Source organism: Oryzias latipes, chromosome 9 (assembly GCF_053564925.1).
Source record: "Oryzias latipes strain Hd-rR chromosome 9, Olatipes_Hd-rR_3.1".
NCBI lineage: Eukaryota > Metazoa > Chordata > Actinopteri > Beloniformes > Adrianichthyidae > Oryzias > Oryzias latipes.
This window is the reverse complement of record NC_136245.1, coordinates 14,291,952-14,312,263: the sequence shown is the minus strand read 5'-3', so window position 1 is coordinate 14,312,263 and position 20,312 is coordinate 14,291,952.

Sequence of the window (20,312 nt, the reverse complement as noted above, 5' to 3'; positions counted from 1 at the left end):
CCTTTCCAGAAGAGTTGAAGCTATAATAACTGCAAAAGGTGGACATCATACTGAACTCTATGGGTTAGGAATGGGATGGCACTTCAGTTCAGTGACGTGCAGTCAGGAGAGGCAGGTGAGGCTGTGCCTCACCTGTCATTATGGGTAGAAAAGAGAAAAAATAAATTCAATTAAAGCCGCAAGCGGCGTTGTATGGCCCGCAGACGCAACCCGCCTTCCACGCCCAATTCTACGCAACACAGCGGCCCTCTCCGCCCTCACCGCCCACAAATTAAAAGCTAGTCAAGGCTGGATTTGCTAATAATGCTAACAATGCTAACTATTCTAATGTGGCTAAAAGTCCTAGTATAGCGATCAGCATAATCAACTCTCTCAGAAAAACACATTACCTAAAATGCTAATTATGCTAACTATGCTAGTTATGGTAACATAGGTAAAAGTGCTAGCATAGCGATCAGCATCATCAACTGACTCAGAAAAACACATTACCAAACATGCTAATTATGCTAACTATGCTAGCTATGCTAACATAGCTAAAAGTGCTAGCAAAGCGATCAGCATCATCAACTGACTCAGAAAAACAAATTTCCTAAAATGCTAATTATGCTAACTATGCTAGCTATGCTAATGTGGCTAAAATTGCTAGCATAGCGATCAGCATCATCAACTGACTCAGAAAAACACATTACATAAAATGCTAATTATGCTAATTATGCTAACTATGCTAGCTATGCTAACATAGCTAAAAGTGCTAGCATAGCGATCAGCATCATCAACTGACTCAGAAAAAAACATTCCTCCATTGGTGAGAGTTATATGTCATAAGTTGCTAAAAAACCCACTTTTTCCAAAATGGCAGCTTTTCTGTTGATTTTATCTCCATAGCAACCATTTTATGTTTTGGTCCCCTAGGGAGGACGAACAGATTGACGTCAGTTTCGGACAAATCGGTAAAAGTAAACTTTTTGTCGTCCTTAGCAACAGTGGTTTTATGCTAACCACGCCCACATTCCTTATATGTCCATATCCAGTGTTTTTCAATGTATGCAGTTTCAGGCATTATTGCATGCATTCAAATTTCACAGTAGTCCTTTGAAAAACATAGGAGTTATAACAGTGCGCCACTTTGCTAGCTCGCCACGCGCACGCCGTTTAAAATCTACAACTTCTAATTCCAACATTTTGTCCAGAGTAGCTGGCCGTTGGTGCCCGAAAAGTTACGAGACGATTGATGAAAATTCCAACGACGAGTTTTCGTTTGTATCTGGTGCTAAAGGTGCTTTTTTGAGAAAATTCCAGATGGCGGCCTTTTCCCAAGGTCAAAGGTCAGCGACACTTCTGGGGTGTTTGTAGACTGGAGCTGGCAGCAAGTGTGTGCAATTGCGTGAAAATCCTTCAAACAAAAGTGTCTTTTCCCCATATTGTGGGAAAACACGAAAATCGCCAATTCTCAGAGTTCGCCACAAAATGGCCGCCAAGCCGTAGGTCGTGTGGCCGTCCCATAATGATTTCAAAACATCTTTGGGATATCCCCGACACGTGTGTCTTGGTTTCGCGGCTGTATTTTGAAGTACATTTTGTTCGGCCCCATACGCGATTTTCGGCCCATTCATTTTTTTGACGGGATCGCTGGCCGTGATGTCATCGTCTTCGGGGGGGTGACGTTGACTTTGTGGAAAATTCATTTGCAATTTATCCCAGGTGTGTGCACGATTTGGTGACTTTTCGAACATGAGGCGGGGGTCAAATTCTCGCTGAAAGGCGGCGAAGTCGTCGTTCCAACTGCGAAAACAATATGGTCCTTGCAGTCAGTGACTGCTGCTGCGGGCCATAATTATTATATTTAATCAGTAATTTGTGCTTTGCAGTCATTTTCCATTTAGATGTACCATTTTTGGGTGTTTTTTCTTTTCAAAATCGCTGAATTTCCGCATTTGCCGTTCAGATACTAAAAAGTGACGTGCGATGAGGCACCAGCCTGCCGAGCCTCACCTTGGATTGCGCAATACCTATGCAGTCAGACGGTACTGCTGTCTCTCTGTATGTCGGTTCAATCACTTGTACTATATGAGCTGAGTTTACATAATTTAGCAGATGTATATGATGTACAGTGTTTGTTTTTATAAATAACTGTATGTGAGGGACGTATTTCTTGTGCTGAGCGCTAAACGCCGGCGAAAAAGCCGCTTGGTGAGGCCAGCAGTTCTCGTGCCTCATGTTAGGGGGCGCCGGTGAGCCCTGAGATTATGACGCTAAAAAATACTACAAGAAGTGATAGCAAGCGGCAAGTCATTTTCTTCAGAAGGAGCGGCGTATGGACTTTATTTACAAGTTGTCATGGTGCCGCTGTCAGACTCCTCCCCCTCCCAGCTCTGCTCTGCTCCTGACTCACAGCTGTGACCCATCACCTCATCAAGCCTCTGCTCTTCTTAAGGAGACCCAGCTCCAGCAATCATCGCCAGTCCGTTAACCCTGATGGTGCTTAGTCACGTTAAGATTTACGCCTGGCTCACCTTGTCTCGTACCTCGCCAATTGTGTCTTGTCTCCTCTGCCTCAGGTTTAATCTCAAGCCAAGAGAGTCAACAGAGTTTTACACCACCCCGAGCAGCAGCAGACTCACTGTTGCCACACTGACGCCTTGCATCCTCAAGAGCCACAGTTCCTGTGCTCCGCAAGAAACTCCAGCCACGCCACTCTCCAAGTCCTCCAGCCTCGCCTCTCTCAAGAGCCTCAGCCACGCTCCTCTGGAACACCAACCACGCTTCACGCCAGGATCACCCACTCAGAACCACAGTCACGTTTGCCCATAGTCCTGCCTGGATCAGCTAAATAAATCTTTATTTACCTACAACTTACCTGCCTCTTCCTTCTGGGTTCCAGCACCTGGGTCCATCTCGTGTTCTGATCATGACACAAGTAAAGGTAAGACGATAAAAACGTTTGTGCTTTTTTCTATGCTGCCGTTTGTATATGAAAAAAAACATGTTGAAATGATATTTTAAACAAAACACATTAACTGTTGTCAATCAAATGGTGAATAAGTTACTCAGTATGGTTCATATGTTTGTAAATCTGACTGATGACGTCAGTGCCTCACCAGCCACCGCACGTCACTGCTTCAGTTCATATGTAAGTCAAGGCAGGTGAGTGAATACTTTTAGTAATATAATGTATCTCTCCTTTGTCTTTGGACTGCTCCAAATTCATTAACCCACAATCATTGTTGGAATTTCTGATTGGTTAATCACAAAATTCAGGTTTGATTGTACTCCTGACAGACGTGTTGTCCCTTTCTTCTTTTCCAGTCAGAGACAAAAATGGCATCAAACGCTTCCATGCATCAGTGCTATTGTCCTAAATGCAGAACTGCTATTTCTGAGGATACCGAAAGTCCAACCCTACAAACTCAGAAATCCAGAAAGAAATATTGAAGAAACTGAGCTTGATGAATGAGGCATCCTCTATTTGAATAAGGTCTGTTTGTAGCTTGGCGTCTGCTCTCAGTGGGAGTACTGCCAATGAGCAAGATGCTGGAAGTTGTTTGAGTGCTCAGTCACACAGTGTCTTGGGGATCACTTGTGCACCTGTACAAATATGCAGGCGAGGAGAACACAACTTTTCAAATCTGCAGTCATTCTTCATTTAACTAGAAAGCACAGAACTGCGCTGTAGCAGAGAGCTGCTTCAGACGTGTGTTTAGACAAAACTTGACTCATTACAGCAGCTATACGAGAAGTAATTAGTTTCTGCTCAACTTGCTTCAGTCCTTCTTTGTTGATTTAAAGCTTTCCCGTACATCAAAGACAAACTACTTTGCATATATATTCTACTGTCTTATTTGCATCCAATGTTCTTGCTGCCAGCTATGGCTCATAACCGCTCTTTCTTTAGATTACTATGATTCATTTGTGTGAGGACTCATTCAGATGAATTAAAGCAGGGCTCTGCCAAATGGCTGCTGTGGTTTCAGTAGTGTGTGTTTAGCTGTGCTTGTAGGGACCGAGCTGTGGTTTCATGTCAAAGGTCTTACAAAAGCAAAAAAAAAAAGCTGCTTAGTGCTGGGGTTAAGCATTTTATTTCTGTTGCATCTTGGTGAAGAGCCAAGAGGTTTTGCTAAACCAGTCAGAAAAGAAAACGGTGGAAAAAAAATAATGTTTGCAAGAAATATGAAACATGTGTGGGGCAGTTACCTGTGGGCAATGCACCATGAATTTTAAAAACAGTCAAGTTGTTTGTAAAATCTTACCAACACTTGTTCACGTCAGAGTGAACTCTCAAAAAATGGTGTTTCATGTGGGACTGGGACAACGTTTGATGTCTTCCAGACGTCTGAAGGAAATATAGGTAATGGTGCTCAGCAGTGTGGGTGTCACTGTCAAGTCTGTTCGCCTGGAATGGATCAAATGAGTGGAAAGGTCACCTATTTATGTCAGGTCAGGAGAATGGAAGCAGCAAACTTTGTTCAATACTTTTGAATCAAAATTATCTGTTAATCACAACATTAGGACTTTAAGTAAGAAATCTACCAAAAACCTAACAACTATTCGGTTAATCAAAAATTACGTTTTCCACCTTGTCCTGGTTACCTGAAAATGGAGAAAACTTAGCCAGAAATAAATATAACAAACCATCTAACAGAGAAAGTCTGCTTCTCTCTTCAACGTTTAAGTCTAATTCCTGAGTTTGTTTGTTGGACTTCCAGCATCTGTCCATGTATTTTTTACTAAATAAATGTTCTTTAATCTTCTAAATTCTTGGAAGCTGATTTATTTTACGTCACCACATCAGTGAGTTCATATTATTATAATCATGCAAACATGTCTCAATCTGCATTTCTACAAAATAATGTTAAAATATTAAAGAAGAATATTAATTAAGTCAAAATTATGTTTTTGGTGTTTTTAATATGTTGTGATCCAGGAGTGGGTCGGAACCAGGCGAGCTGCTCATCCCTGGAGCTCCCCTGTGCTGACGACTACGGTGAGCAATCAGTAAACGGGAAAGGTTCATAAAAATGATTTTAAAAAAAACAAAACCAAAAACTAAGAGGCTGAGTATTAGGTTTAAAAAAAAAAAATCAAAATATAGACGTTTTTTAATTAAACGACTCCTGCGTGTAAACGGCGTGTAATCCCAACAATGGTCCGACCCAGATAGGACAACGATGAAGAATTTTGAGAAGTAAAGGTTCCTGAAGAAAACTGTACATTTATTGGCACCTGGGCAGATTTGTTTGCTTCCAACGTCTTCAGTATGATTTACGTATATGTAATGAAGAATTAGCAAACAACAAAAGTCTCAAATATCAAGACATTCCAGAATATACACGCAGCTTTTGCCCAAAAACATCCTGATCAATATCAGAAAAAAAGTTGTTTGTTGACAAAAATCTATTGGAGAAGCGGATTTAACTGCATGTTAATTATCATATATTTGCTAGTTTTGTGGCCGCTCAGAAAATTGTTCTCATCAGAACCAATTACGTAAACGACAGAGGATACAAAAATTAACATCTCTTCACGAACTTTAAAAACGACTGAAATGATGCAATTCACTGGAAACATCGGGTTTTCCAAAATATGTGGCGGCTCCCTGTGTTTTAATTCCTTTAGGAAACTGATCCAAATGGCTCTTTGAGTGGTAAAGGTTGCCGCCCCTGGTCTGGGACATTGTTTTTCCACCTTTTTAGAGCCAAATTGTACTGAGCCCTCCAGGTGCCAGTGGTTAAAAAGAAACAAAATCTGATAAAACGTGCACACAGGCTAATCAATTGTACTCATACTGTTGCGCAATCGTGCGCTCGCACAAATTGCATGTGCATGTCTCTGAGCAGAGCAGCCACACTCGTAGCTTTGTGTTTGCAGGCAGGGGAGGATGCTTTGTTACGGTGTGTGCAACAGAGGAGGTTTCGGACCGCAGTCCGTCCACCTGTTCTGCGTTCTAGCACGCAGCTGGTCTCAGGAGAACCATGTCTATCGGGAGATTTGTATCTCCAAGCAAAGGAGTGTCTTTGAGACGGGCGGAGGCGGCCTTTAAATGAACAGTTCTGAGAAACCGTGCAAACAATCATGTGAATTTGTGTCACCAGGGTCTGGACAAAATAAAGGGTGATGGTTATTCCAGTTTAAGTTCATCCATGGTTAAATGTCTTTAGCACATATTAACCTAATCCTAACTCTTCTTCTGGTTTACACCCATCCGCACTGGCTGCACGGATTGAAAAAACTATAAACGAACATGCACTTAATAATAATCATTTGATTTTGATTTGATTTGAAATGGTTTATTTCAAGCAATCAAAATAGAAATAATACACAAAAACAATATAATCATCAGTTATACATTCATACAGTAACTAATCAAACTTAGGATAATTAGACATAATTAATAAATATTGCTTGAAAGGGAGTGGAAGGAAGCGAACTTATATAATCCCACCCCGTTATACTATAACCATTTTATTACATGATTTATCAATATCCGGTTCCTAGGTTTTATCAGACAGAATTAACAATCATAAGGTATCAATAAAGCAGATGCCAAAGATGAATTACTTAAGTACTACGTCAAAAATAACTATTTTAGAAATCAACATGGCAAATGCAAAATCTGAAATATATGCAAATTATGTTGCTTTTAAAAGTCATTCATATGCTTTAAAACATAATACTATATCAGTAAAGTAGACACAACACTGTTTCAGGAATTTTCATAGCAAAATTTCATCAAGTATCAAAAGTTAAAAACATGTGCAAAGTTATGCTACATTAGGAAAGATTTTTGAATCAATTTATCAATTTTAGGAGCTATTAAAGTAATATCATCAAAAGTCAATCAATTTAACAATTTTCAAAAGTCATTAATCATTTGTTTTACCTTTTTTATATATTTTTTTTTTTGTATTTTTATTTTATTTTTTTATATAATAAAGTAATGCTGTAGGGGAAAAATAAAAAGGGTCCATAAACTGTCGAATTGTCCAAGGTTGGCATTTCTTCTTTTACTGATAACAGCCGATTTTCTTGGTTTAAACAGTTAATAGTTTTCTTCCATGTTATGACTGCAGACATTAGATTCAGGTCCATATCCTTCTTCAGTTGATATCAGCTGCGGTGAAAGTTAAGGTCAAGTTGTCTGCAGGTCAGAACTCTGCTGTTATTCAGGTTACGTCAGACATACAGAGAAAGTGATGATTCCAGGTGTCATATTTCTTGAAATTATTTGGCTCTTTGATTTATTACTCCACGTTGTTTCAGACAACCGTAATCAAGCACTTTTCAAAGTCCTTCATGGTGTTCACGACCAGAACCTTGGCCCAGTCCTCTGGACCGAGTGGTTTGACGTGAATCCTGCAGCCTTTAACCCAAGTGTTCTCAATCTGCTTACGCTTCCTGAGAAGCCGTGCATGTTTTGAGATTTCAGCATTCCTTCTGGTCAGATGGTCGTTCAGATAAACAGCAGATCCTCTGAGATTTTTGCGTTGATTCATCAGAGCTAGCTTGTGTTTGAGATTCACAAACCTGATGAGGATCGCTGGTTTATCCGTCTCCTTTCTCCTGGGGAGCAGGTGGCAGGTCTCGATGGTATTGAGATCCAGGGAAATCCCTTTAGATATGAGAAATGAATGTATTTGCTGTTCCAGCGTCGCTGCACCAAACTCCGTATTAGAACTGCTAGCTACGCTAGCGCTAGCATTAGCAGTGCTAGCTCCAGCTTCGCTCGAGGCTTGATTGGTACTCCAGTGAGAATGACATTATTCATCCTTACTTGCTGTTCCACATTGTCCAGTCTTTTCTCCAGAATCTCGACCCGGTTTTCTCGCTGCTCGTTTTGAGCCCGAAATCTTCGGAACTCTTCCATCATATCCCAGAGCGGTGTTAGCTTAGCCGACACTTGTTCCATAAAACTTTTCAGCTTTCTTGAATAATGTCAACAGACTTTTTGAGATCTTCATATTCCTGGGGTTTCTTCGGGGGCATGGTCAGCGTTCTTTTTTTTGGAGAAAAATCAACTTTTTAAGTAATTTGAAGATAGTTGTATTCGCAGAGAGGCACGCCACGCGTCCTGCTGTATAACCCGGAACCGGAAAACATGAAAATAAGAAGATCATCTCACTCTATGTCGTAGCTTTGTTTTAACAAAACTGGCAATATCTTCTTCCACGGTGTACCCTAATTTTTCAAAGACCAATCACTATCTTACACATCATTGGACCAACATACAGCCAATCAAATAGTGTGACGTCATCATTAATTGCTGACCCCCGAACACGGCCTGCGACTAATGATGACGTCACTCCATTCGAAGCTACGAGTCCGGCCGCTCTGCTCAGACTCATGCAATGTGTGCGCACGGTTTATCTGATTTTTTTTTTTAACCACTGGCACCTAGAGGGCTCCGTTAAGGTGCACAATTTTTTCTCTTTCCTTCTTCTTTTTCTCCCCCTCTTGGGCTCACCTAGTGAGATGTTAGTGTAAAGAGGAATGATAGCCCGTCAGAACCCCGTCCCCAAGCTCCTCTCCGAGCCGGATGGACCAGGTCGAGTGGGCAGAGCAGCAGGGGCGCCATGGAGCTCACCAGCCACCATCTCCAGTGACCCAAATCCACGCAGCTGGGGAGGAGCCAGGCTAGACACGATCCCCAGGGTGCAGATCCAGGATCCCCCACTCAGAGCATCCAGAACCCAATGGGAACCCAGGTCCCAAACCCCACCGGAACAAATTATCAGTCTGAATACATCCAAGCGGACCCTGGTCCGGGACCAGCACCCACTTTGTGACCTATCTTTGGGGGTGGTCTCGGTTCGTCTGAATGCATTCCGTCCCGGGAGCAGAACAACTGAACTGAACTAAAAAGGCCACCGTAGCCGACATAATTAATTAGGAATGGAGCATCAGGTGAGCCGCGGGCAAAGGTATAGCAACAATTGTCATGCTATCAAACAGAAAAAGAGTCCAGCTGTTTACTTGTTAAAACGTTTATTTTAACACAGCTGAAAACGCTTCTTACATGCATTTGTGTCTCACTATGCGTCAAGCACGTGACGCTGCTGTGACGTCACCCTAAAAGCTACCTTGTTGTTTCCTAAACAGAATTCTCTTAAACATCACAAGGACAAGACACAGCTACTCATTAAAATGCTGTCAGATGAATGCAGGCGCATTAAGCCAATTTTTAACGTGACACACATTGCTTTCACCGTTTTTTCGACAATCTATTTGATAAACACTTAGCAGCAAACCTTCATACCCAATGTCTCCTCAGCACTGCAGTTACTAGAATCCTTTGGGTTAGAGCACACACGGCATGTCTCTTTACCAGTAACTGCCTTGCAGCATGCCTCCACCGTACCAAAGTAGCAAGTGTTGTTCCCGACGTCAAAAACTGGTAATTGAAATATAAAGTAAAGATTTTAAAGCGCAGCACGTCCAACTTTCTCTTGTTGTTTTGACCCGCCCTCACTGGGTTTTGTTTACAAGCTTTGGTCCTTGACAGAATGGTCCACTTGATGCCAGTCTTAATTCAGATCAAACGCAAAGTTTGGGACTCAATCCGGGACTAAAGATTTTCCCAGTCTTAATACACCGATAGTCCATGAATGTTTTTACAAATTTTCTCTTATTTCCCAAACTTCTTTGATCTGAATATGAGAAGGTGGCTTTCCCCTGTCTGTCTCTTTCCTCTCAGTTTACCCCGAATGTCCTGCGTGACCTCAAGTTAGCAGCCTCTTTAAAGTTTTTCTCTTCAATACAGGAATAAATTGCTGCAGGCCTGTAAACTTTACCAGCTGTTTTGTGGCTCTTTGTATTTTCCTGTGTGTGGTTGGTGTGTAGCATGGAAAATGTCCCTGACAGCTTGTCTGTTACAGCTTTTTCTCATTAAACAATGCTTTATTTTTGCAGTGTTTTTTTCTAGAGCATAGACGAGTAGGCCTGTCCCGACATTTCTTCTTGAGGAGGGAAGCTTGTAACGTGAAACTCCTGTAAAGTGTTTTATTAAAAGTGTTTATAACAGTTTGTTGATTAGGGAGCTTTTAATTTGAAAATACAGAAAATTGTGCTGCAAGTAGAAATGACTGAAGAAACAGTCTATAATGGAAGAAAATACATGCATTTCTATTTTGATTAGAAGCGATACAAAGCGAAAATGAAAATATCTGGAGGACTATAATTTTCTATATAAAGCTTGTTTTGTTTGTGCAGTTAATGACTGCTTTTAAAGGCTTATAGCTCCATGATAGTACAAATGGTCTACTGAGTGCACAGAAAAAAAGATGATTAGAGCTTTTTCACCTGACTAAACAGCTACTGAACAAACAGGGTGGTGCTGGATTTCAGCTTTTGCTGCCCTGGTTGTAGGGTAAAGCTAAACACCCCACTTCATGCTTTTGGCAGCTTTGAAACACTGCAGAACAAACACCCTTAAGTTTAAGACCTGTTCACAGCCATGTGAAACTTGCCAGTTTTATAGACCAAAACACTCAAATGTTTCCATTTCTGCACTTAAAACATGATACCTTCATGCTGACCACTGGTAGATTTGCTTTGTTTGATGTGCTGAAACACTTCCATTATGTTTATCAAAGATTGCTATAGAATGTGTGGGAACACTGTGCCCTGGTGAAATGTTGTTGTGCCTGCTGGCAGTTGCAGTCCATCATTTTGAGCACAGTAATAAGTGCATTTACCTGCAGTAATCATCAGCTGTGCTTCTGCACAGCTGCAGCAGATGTGTTTCCTCCGCCTCTGTTCCTTCAAAGGGAGGCACACTTTGCGTTGGAAAGAGGAAACGTTTTTACCGTCAAGAAATGTAAGCCGTTCTCATACATATATATATATATATATATATATATATATATATATATATATATATATATATATATATATATATATATATATATATATATATATATATATATATATATATATATATATATATAGGCAAGGCAAGGCAAGTTTATTTGTATAGCACAATTCGTACACAAAGTAATTCAAGGTGCTTCACAAAACAGAAAAATGCATTAATATACAAAATATAAAAGCAACTTAGATGCCACTAAAGGCTATAGAAAGCATTGTCGCGTGGGCGCCGACGACCTCACAAGGTGGCGAAGCGCTCCGCGACCGGTGGCACCTCCTCCAGCGATATAACTCATTGGTTTCACCTGATCAGCCATCCACGAGCATTGCCACCCGGTGCTCCAGTTCCACATTCAGTAAACTCCACACCTTTTAACCAAATCCCTGTCTGCTTCTGGGTCCTGCTTGTTAAACCTGACACTTAGGGCTTCAAGGAAAACATAACATGGCAGACTGTTGGGTTTCAAAACCTTATGTCATTGAAAGTCAAATGTCGAACTTACCTATGGTTCAGCTGAAACCAGAGAATGGCGATGGACATATAAAAATCTTCTGTTGAAATTACATCTTGCCCTTGGGAAAGAACGTGTGTTTGCAATCTGTGCAAAATCTAGGTGTGGTTTCAAAGAGAAGACTGAGAAGGGGGAAAAGACACCAAAACATAAAAAGGAAGGACAGCCAAAGCTCAGTTATAGACCCTGATGTTTGAGTACAAGAGGATTCAGAGGAGCAAGAGGACCACTTGCAATAGGTTTCAGACAAAATTAAAACATTAAAGGAACAATAATCTGATCAAAGCGTCACAAAATTATCTTATATCTTATATATTTTTTAACTTTTACGTATTCTGTTCATTTAATAGCATAGCTAATTGACGCCATTAAAAAACTTAGACAGACATCTGTATGTAAGGTGAATTTTGAAAAATCAGAAATTCTCACTTCAGTATGTTGTAGTCAGGCTGAATCAGCCTATATGAAACCATTCCGCTGGGGTCCCAAACGATTTAAAAAACAGTACCTAGGTTCAGTTCACACCCAGAATTAGTCAATTGTATACAGAGAATCTTCATCTTTTACTAAATCATATTAAAGACAAATTATCTAACTGGAAAAGAGCACCAATATCTTTACTTGAAAGGATAAATCTTGTTAAGATAATTGTTCCCAAAATAATGTATCCATTCTCAATGCGTTTTGTACTTCTGAACATATAAGATATTAAATATATTAATGAAGCCCTGTCAGATTTCATTTGGTCGGGCAGAAAGCCAAAGATTAAATTGGATATTTTACAATTGCCAAAAGAATTGGGTGGATGCAAAAATACGATTGGATTGAAAAATACGAACTACCTTTGCACTTAAGAATTATCTCTCTGTGGGTAAATCAAGACAAAGTAGAATCATGGCTTGAGATTGAAAATGTATTTTGCAAACCTTTTTGTCTGATAAACTTATTGGACAAATGATCATCTAAGATAATTTTTAATTACTAAAACTGTTAAGTCGTGGGCTATTCTTAGAAAGGTGTTTAGAAAGGACCAGAATTTAAACTTATTGACAGCACTGGTAGATAATCCTAACTTGACAGAAGTGGGTGCTGGCCCAATGCTGGGCCAGTTCTGAGATCATGGGTGGGAACAAAGAGGATGTACGATTAATGAGATAGGGGGAATGTTCAAAACATTTAAGGTAATAAAGGCCCCATATAGTGTACCAGCTCAAGACTTTTACAAATGTCTCCTACTCAGGCACTATGTTAACACACAAATTAAACATTTGGAGCTCAGAAGATTGTCACCAACTTGAAGAAATTAATTTGGACTGACTTGTGTCAAGATTCTTCTCTGAGCTGCAAACATTTAATAAAGATAGCCTCAAGTTTTTAAGATCATACTGGAGCCAGGGGCTTAGGTCAACTATTAGACCCGAGGCATAGAAAGAAATTCTGATCCTGCCTTCAAAGATATCTATTTGTAACAAATGTAAAGAAATGCAATATAACAAACTACACAATGTTTATATCCCTCCTTGCAAATATAGTAAATACAATCCAGGGACTTCACCAAACTGTCCTTAATGTCAATCAGAACTACAAACCAGAATCACTTATGACTTGACTTGAATTGACTTATCTATATTGACTTTCCCCAGGATTCGGTTCAATGGTGTAATGTACGGTTGGGATTTTTTCTGTGTTGTTCATTTTGCTGCTCCAGTCACATTAAAGTCACACTTTAGGATTTCTGCAAATTTAAGCAGTGGCTCAGGCGGTTGAGCAGGTCGTCCAATGATCAAAGGGTCGGCGGTTTGATCACTGCTCCCCCCAGCCAACTGTCATTGTGTCCTGCAAGACACTTCACCCTCCTTGCCTCCAGTGCAGGTCCACTGGTGTGTGAATGTGTGAATGATCCCGGTGATGGTCAGAGGCAGCCATGCCTCTGTCAATCTGCCCCAGGGCAGCTGTGGCTTAACAGTAGGTTACCATCACCAAGTATGAATGAGGAGTGAATGAATAATCGACACTCTGTAAGTGCTTTGAGCGTCTGGAAGAGCGCAGACAAATCCAATCCATTATTACTATAAATAAAATGCTTCACTATTTCCAGGTTTAACAGAAAAGTATTCTCACAATTATTTTTTTCTCTAATTGGTAAAATTTGATTTGTGAGCAGCTTCTTTTTGAGGTGAAAAGGGAGAAAAAAATGAAACCAGCTTTCCTGCTAATTGACTGCTGCTCAAAAAACATTAGAAAATTCTTCAGTGGCCTCAAAAAATATTTGGACAAGGAGGAATAAAGACAGAACCCTAACACATGAGTATGCTGAAATGGGAGGGCCTAAGGAAGAACAGAGTGCCAACAGGAGCTGTGGCTTCCAGGAATCTGAACAAACACTCTAAACTTCTCCCTTCTGCCCTCAGTTTCTTCTGCGCTACAATTTTTTGTTTTGCTCTGTCTGCACTAAAACTTTGCCATATCCAAAAGGAAACAAACATTTTGCAGAAAAAAACTATAATTATGTTTTTTCTTCTTCTGGAAACTATCTTTTAGAGCAGACATGCTGTTTCAGCACCGGTACAAAAGATGTCATAAAGTAAAAGATTTGGCATGCTTTCTTGGCACGTTTTATAGGAACTTTGCCTAAAATTTCAACTGAACAAAATGGTCATGTGGGAATTTTTCCAGAGTACTTAACTGTTGCAGTGCATGCTCAATCAAAGATTAAAATTATAAAATACACATAGTCTGGAAAAAACTATGTAACGTGATATCAGAAAGAGAATTAAACACATAAGTCCAGCAGGTGGACACACAACCCATCAACAGTGTTTTTGGTTATTCTGTGGAGTAATGAATCAGATCCACTGGCAGAAAAAGACTTTTCATGGCTCACAGTGAGGGGCTGCTGCAGGGCTGTGGGTGTTTCAAGGCCAGGTCCAAGCCTGAATGAAAATACAGCAGGGAAGGAATTTCCTGAAAAGAAACCAAATCACATTTACCACTAAACAGCAGAATATGCACTAAAGGAGAGCATTAAAAAAAACTCCTCAAATGAGAGTGTCTTGGTAAAGTTTATGGAACAATTGCCTGACAATCAAAATTTGCAGATATCCACAAATAACTGGACGCATAACATTTAAAGATCAAAACTACAATTAAAAAAGTAAAACAAATATTTTAAAAAAAACTGCACCAGTGTGTGAATGTGTGTGTGAATGGGTGACTGGGTCTGTGACTGTAAAGCGCCTTGGGCCTTTGCGGGAGGTAGAAAAACACTATATAGGGCAGCAGTTTAGCTCAGGTGGTAGAGCAGGTTGTCCAACAACCAAAGGGTTGGCAGATTGATCCCCGCCCTCCCCAGCCAACCGTCGCCCCCCAAGCGCGGCCAGCCCGCTGCACACCGCAACACAGCAGTTCAAGTTGTAGTCATAAACGCAAAAGCTAATTCAATACCAGATAGCGCATTCTCTTCTCTAACCTCTGACACCAAATAATTCCATGCAGCCATTGAACACACATTGAAAGTTAAAGTAGGTTGAACTTTAATCAGTCAGGCACTCCAATTTGGTAGTGACGTATGGATGGCGTACTTTTTAATTCATAGAAGTCCTGAAAATTTGAAAATTGATCATGAAGGAGAAATTAATAATTATGGTTTGTGCCTGGCCCAAATTACAAGTCACCAAGTCTTTCACATATCAGAATAGAGTTGTGAAAGAAAAAGCCTGGAGCAAGATTTGCACCACTTCAACATTTGGTAATTATTGCTGATGTGGCTCAGGCCGTAAGTAAGCTGTCCTTTAGTAGTGGTCCTGGTCCAGATGGTAGTGGGCTAAATGTGCATTTAAGAACCCACGTTTAGCACTTTCCAGAACGCGAGTCACATGCCCAATTGCATATGAGTCAGTAATCTCCCTAGAAGAGATTGAATTCAAATCAACACAGAACCTGAAGCAGAAATCCCTGCATGGGATTTGGACAGACACAGTAAAACAGGATGTTATCAGTCTGAAGGAAATGTGTCTGACTGACATGGTGGGAAGAAATGAACGCCAGAAAGTTTTCTTTCAGACTTGGACTCTTTATACCCTGAAACAGCCTTGTTGCTCAAAGAAAGTTAGGATGAGGGGAAGTTTTTCATTTTCTTTCACAGTGAGAGTCTTCTAGGAGAGGTCTAATTAGGCCTTTCATGTATTTGACTTATCTGGTGTTTACTGAAAAACCTGGCTAAATGGCTTCCTTGTATTTTGCCTGGCCACACAGAATGTGGAAAAATGGCTCTGTAGTGGGCTTTGCTTGGCAAAGCAGCACTGTTTTATTTGGAATCTCACACAAAGGGATGAGTAGCCCAACAGGACTGCAGTGGACCTGAGGCGTTTGGAGTTCACCCAGGCTTTGAGATCCATATCTGAGAGAAGGAAACAGCAACATGTGTTTGTTAACAGCATTTGTCTCATGCCTTAACTACATATTCTGTAAAGATTAACTTGCACAAATGAGGTTATTGCTGAAAGCAGAAAAAACTGATATTTTACATCTTAATGGTCTCATTCTCAATGCTGTTCGTCCTAGAGGTTCAGCTTTGTAGCAAATTTCCAAATGAAAATTAAAATGCTGTCTGTTCAATTTCTCAATAAAGAGTTTAAGATTTCCATGTTAGTGAGTGCATGGAATAAACATTTCTCTCCACCTTAATATTCAAATGATTGTTTTAGTCCAAAGATGCTGATGGACTTGTTTTCCCTTCTGTCCCTCAATTTTCTCTCCAATGGTTTGAAATCTGTATTTACATGTTAGTAAATCGCAGATGTTTGTGTTTTCTTATGAATTTAAAGCTGTTTTTACTCCTTTGTCCTGGCCTTTATTTCTCAAGGGTTAGGCAGAGTGTAACACTCACACCATACATGAAAGCACTGAATGAGAACAAAACTGTTACTCACATTTCTGGACTTCCTAATTATGTGAGGACTAACGACCACCTTGTTTTCCCACAAACTGCTGTAGTTTTCCTCTTTTTGCTTCCGCTTTTTAGATAGCCATGTAATGGTGCTCAAACCATCTTCTCAAGTCAAACAAGTGTTTGGCTTTTTATACTTTTTCCACAATAATGATTTCACAAACAATATCCAAATGTGTGACTTGTAGGAAACTACACCAAAACAACAACTTTTTATCATTGTTATCAGTAGAAAAAATACAAATGATCTATATGTTTGTTATTATCTTTTCATTTTTTAATATATCTTCAGGTCAAGTTGTGGATCATTTTTGCGACTCAAAAGCCACAAAAGTTAGGGTAACATTTAAAGTGTGACAAATATCCATCCGTCTTCCACTAAAACCCTTTTGAGCTCACAAAGTTGCTTGAATTTATTCCAGCCACTGCTGGGCAAATGCAGGGCACACTCTTTTACCAGTTCATCACAGGGCCACAACCACACACACTCACACCTAGGGACAATTTAGAACCATCAGTTAATGAATGAAGCATGTTTTTGAACCATGGAAGGAAGCAAAATAGGCATCAAATAAAACGTTTTTTGTTTGTTTTCCATCTCTGCTTTCTCACCTTTTGAACCAGCATCAGTGCTCACTATGGGGAAAGAAATATATCTGCCAGTATTTTTTAACAATTAGCTGACTTGTGTTTTCTTTTCATGCACCTTCCAAATACGGTCCACTCACACTATAGAGCTAAAACCGTTTAAATTTTAGAAAAACCACATTGCCGATCATCCATTCTTTTCAGATCCTTATTATACAGATTTTGTTTCAGAACGAGTCAAAGGAGAAAAGATAGATAGATAGATAGATAGATAGATAGATAGATAGATAGATAGATAGATAGATAGATAGATAGATAGATAGATAGATAGATAGATATAAACTTTATTAATCTCCCAAAGGAGAAATTCAAAAGCCAGCAAAACATTCACGCTTTTAGATCTTGACAATCAAACAACAGAATTCTCCAGCTTCATCTTAGAGCATTGAATTAAGTACTGCAGAGTCAGAATGAGGAGGTCCACTCCAGAGATCAGAGTATTTGTGATTTGAGTCCAGAAAATGCTTGAGTGTTTGTCCTTTGCTGTTGGTTCAAGACCAAATCATGATCACGTGAACAGTGTAGTCAGCACAAACAGAGGTGAGCACACAGTCTTATCAGCTGAGCTCAGTTTTGTTCCTATGGAAGTGCATGAGGATACCTACTGCCAAAAACAGAATTTAGATAAACCACAAACATCTGCTTTTTCATTGTGTCAAAAATCACCACAAACTGAAATATTATGGATGATACATTTGGATGAGCTGTTAGCAACTGCACAATTGCCACCATACTACATCAAGTATTTTTCTCACAGTTTTTACCACATCACTGTGATTTGGCATCATTTCAGATGAAAGAAAAACTTGTTTGTGCAATTTTACTGTTTAAAAAAAAGAAAAGTTAAATCTTATAAAATAAGTAATGTATTGACTAAATTTCAATTCATTTAGTCAGTACTAAACGTATTAATAAATAATAAATGATGTTTGCATTAATGCTTTTCCAAGTATTAACAGAATAATTCTTCAAAAGCTGGATTTAACACATATTTTTACCATCTCACGTGTAGTGCTTCAGTGCTGCTGTACATCACTGCACACTTTTAACACCTACTTTCACTACAGAAGAAAAGATTAATGTTCACCAAAAGACTGTTGAGTAATACTAGGACCCTTTATGCAACCCTTTCTAAAGCATTAGTCATGTTTGTTTTTGAGACAACAGGCAATCTATTTGACTGTTTTTCTTTGATTATATTGCTTTCAATGCAAAGGCCTTTGGAAAAAGCTGCCAAACCTAAAAGCAAGATTTACCTTCCAGTGAAACCTCAACAATCTGGAGCATTAAGCTGCAGCCACTTCAAAGTTTAATTTTAGTGCTTCATTAGTCACTTGTAAATAAAGTGTCATTTTGGACCTGTAGCAAGTGTCTGCTCTCCATGGACTGTGTTAAAATAAATTTGTAAAGTTCTGCAAAGAAAGCATGGTTTCCTGCAGTGCAGCCTCATTACAGAATAAACAGAGACATTTTGGCAGAGGCTGTGTTAAAACTCTGCAGGGCTGTCCATCAGGGCCTAAATGTAGTTTTCTGCGGGTCAGGTAATATTACCTCAAACATTTTGGCATACAAAACTGTGTCAGTTTAGTTGATTGTTAATTTAATTGACTTAATTTAAATCATTATTTAGTGTATTGAACCCCTAAATTTTCCAGTGACCCCTTTTAATGTTTGCTTGCTACCGGAAAGTATGTTGTACATTTTCTGTGAACGATTGGCAGCTAAATGAAGTCACTCAAGCAGGAGTTTCATTTTCCACCAAACAGAATGAGGATTTAAATGTGTGCAAAATGTGAGAGACTCAAGTCTCATTATAATGAGCTGTCAAAAATAGTTCTAAGAAAAGGCTTTTCCGTATGGACAAATGGTAGAGACACTAACTCTATAAACTCTGTTGGAGACCAAAAATAATTGACAGCAATATTTATTTAAAGAACAAAGAAAAAAAACAAAGTTTTACATCAAAATCACAATCAATTAAATAAAGCACATTGAGAAATTTGGCAGAAAAGAGGAAGTTTCATAACAGGAGTCCAGTAAAAAAATTTATTGAGCATCTCCACAACACTATGAGAAACAAATGTACAGATTTGCCAATTTACCATCAAGTGAACATTTCCTTGTAACTTACTTTCTTTTGACCTCATCTCTGATCGTTGATGTGATTTTGGAGTCTAGAAAGCCAAAAAATAATAAGTTTGTAACGGGTTTAAAAAAGTATTTTTAGAGGAGCTTCATTAAAAAAATAAAACATTACTCCATATAAATTTTAAGATTCTGTGATAAAGTTAAAAGGGAAACGGATATGTCCAAAAATATATTTATATATGTGCTGGCAAGGGGTATCCAGAATGTTATTCTGAGAACTTTATGTCACATTCCAGCATAGGGTTGGGAGCATCGTGTTCTGGGATTGCCTTGCCCCCAATGGCCTATTAAATATTTAACTGTTGAAAAAATATATTTACCCCCAAACTACTAAATTATTGAAGTGAGCACCACTACATCCTTAAAAAAGCTGAAGATGAAAAGAAGAATTCAACAATTAGAGCATGGCAAAGCAAAAGGCAAACTTTCAAATCAACAATAAAAATTATAAACAAAATAATCCTGATTTCAATTTTCAATAAAAGTTTCTTATGTCATCCAGATTCAGTATCTACTGACCAACTATTGTTCACAGTAGCAGAAAGTTGGATTTAGTTCTACACTGTAACTGATACAACAATGACTGCTTTTCTGTAGGCAGACCAGTAATAAAAAAGGTGGTGGAAAATTAAACGAGGTTTTCTGAGTTTTAGAGGCACTTTTCTTGCCAACATCAGTATAATAACAGTATAAATATTACAACCTGAAAAGTGTTTCTTCTGGCTTCTTGTCAGAGCAGGGGCAGTGAAACAGCTCCATTTGAGACAGCACACATAGCATGTGTGAGTCTACAATGTGGACCACTATCTGTTTGTAGTCCAGCATCAACACCAATGAGGCACATTTTCAGAATGGTATAAATTCATTTTTTAAAGTCTGTTATGTCTGTTAGGTGCCAGGAATTTTTAAGAAACACTTTATAGGTCACTCTTATTGCTTTTCCATCGTAGTAAGGTGTTTTAACTCTATCCAGCACTCTTGCCACCATCTGAATTCAATCACTCAGTGCTGAACTCATTCCATTGTTCATCATGGCAATAAATTATATATATATATATATATATATATATATATATATATATATATATATATATATATATATATATATATATATATATATATATATATATATATATATATATATATATATATATATATATATATATATATATATATATTTCTTTTTTTCAGATTGT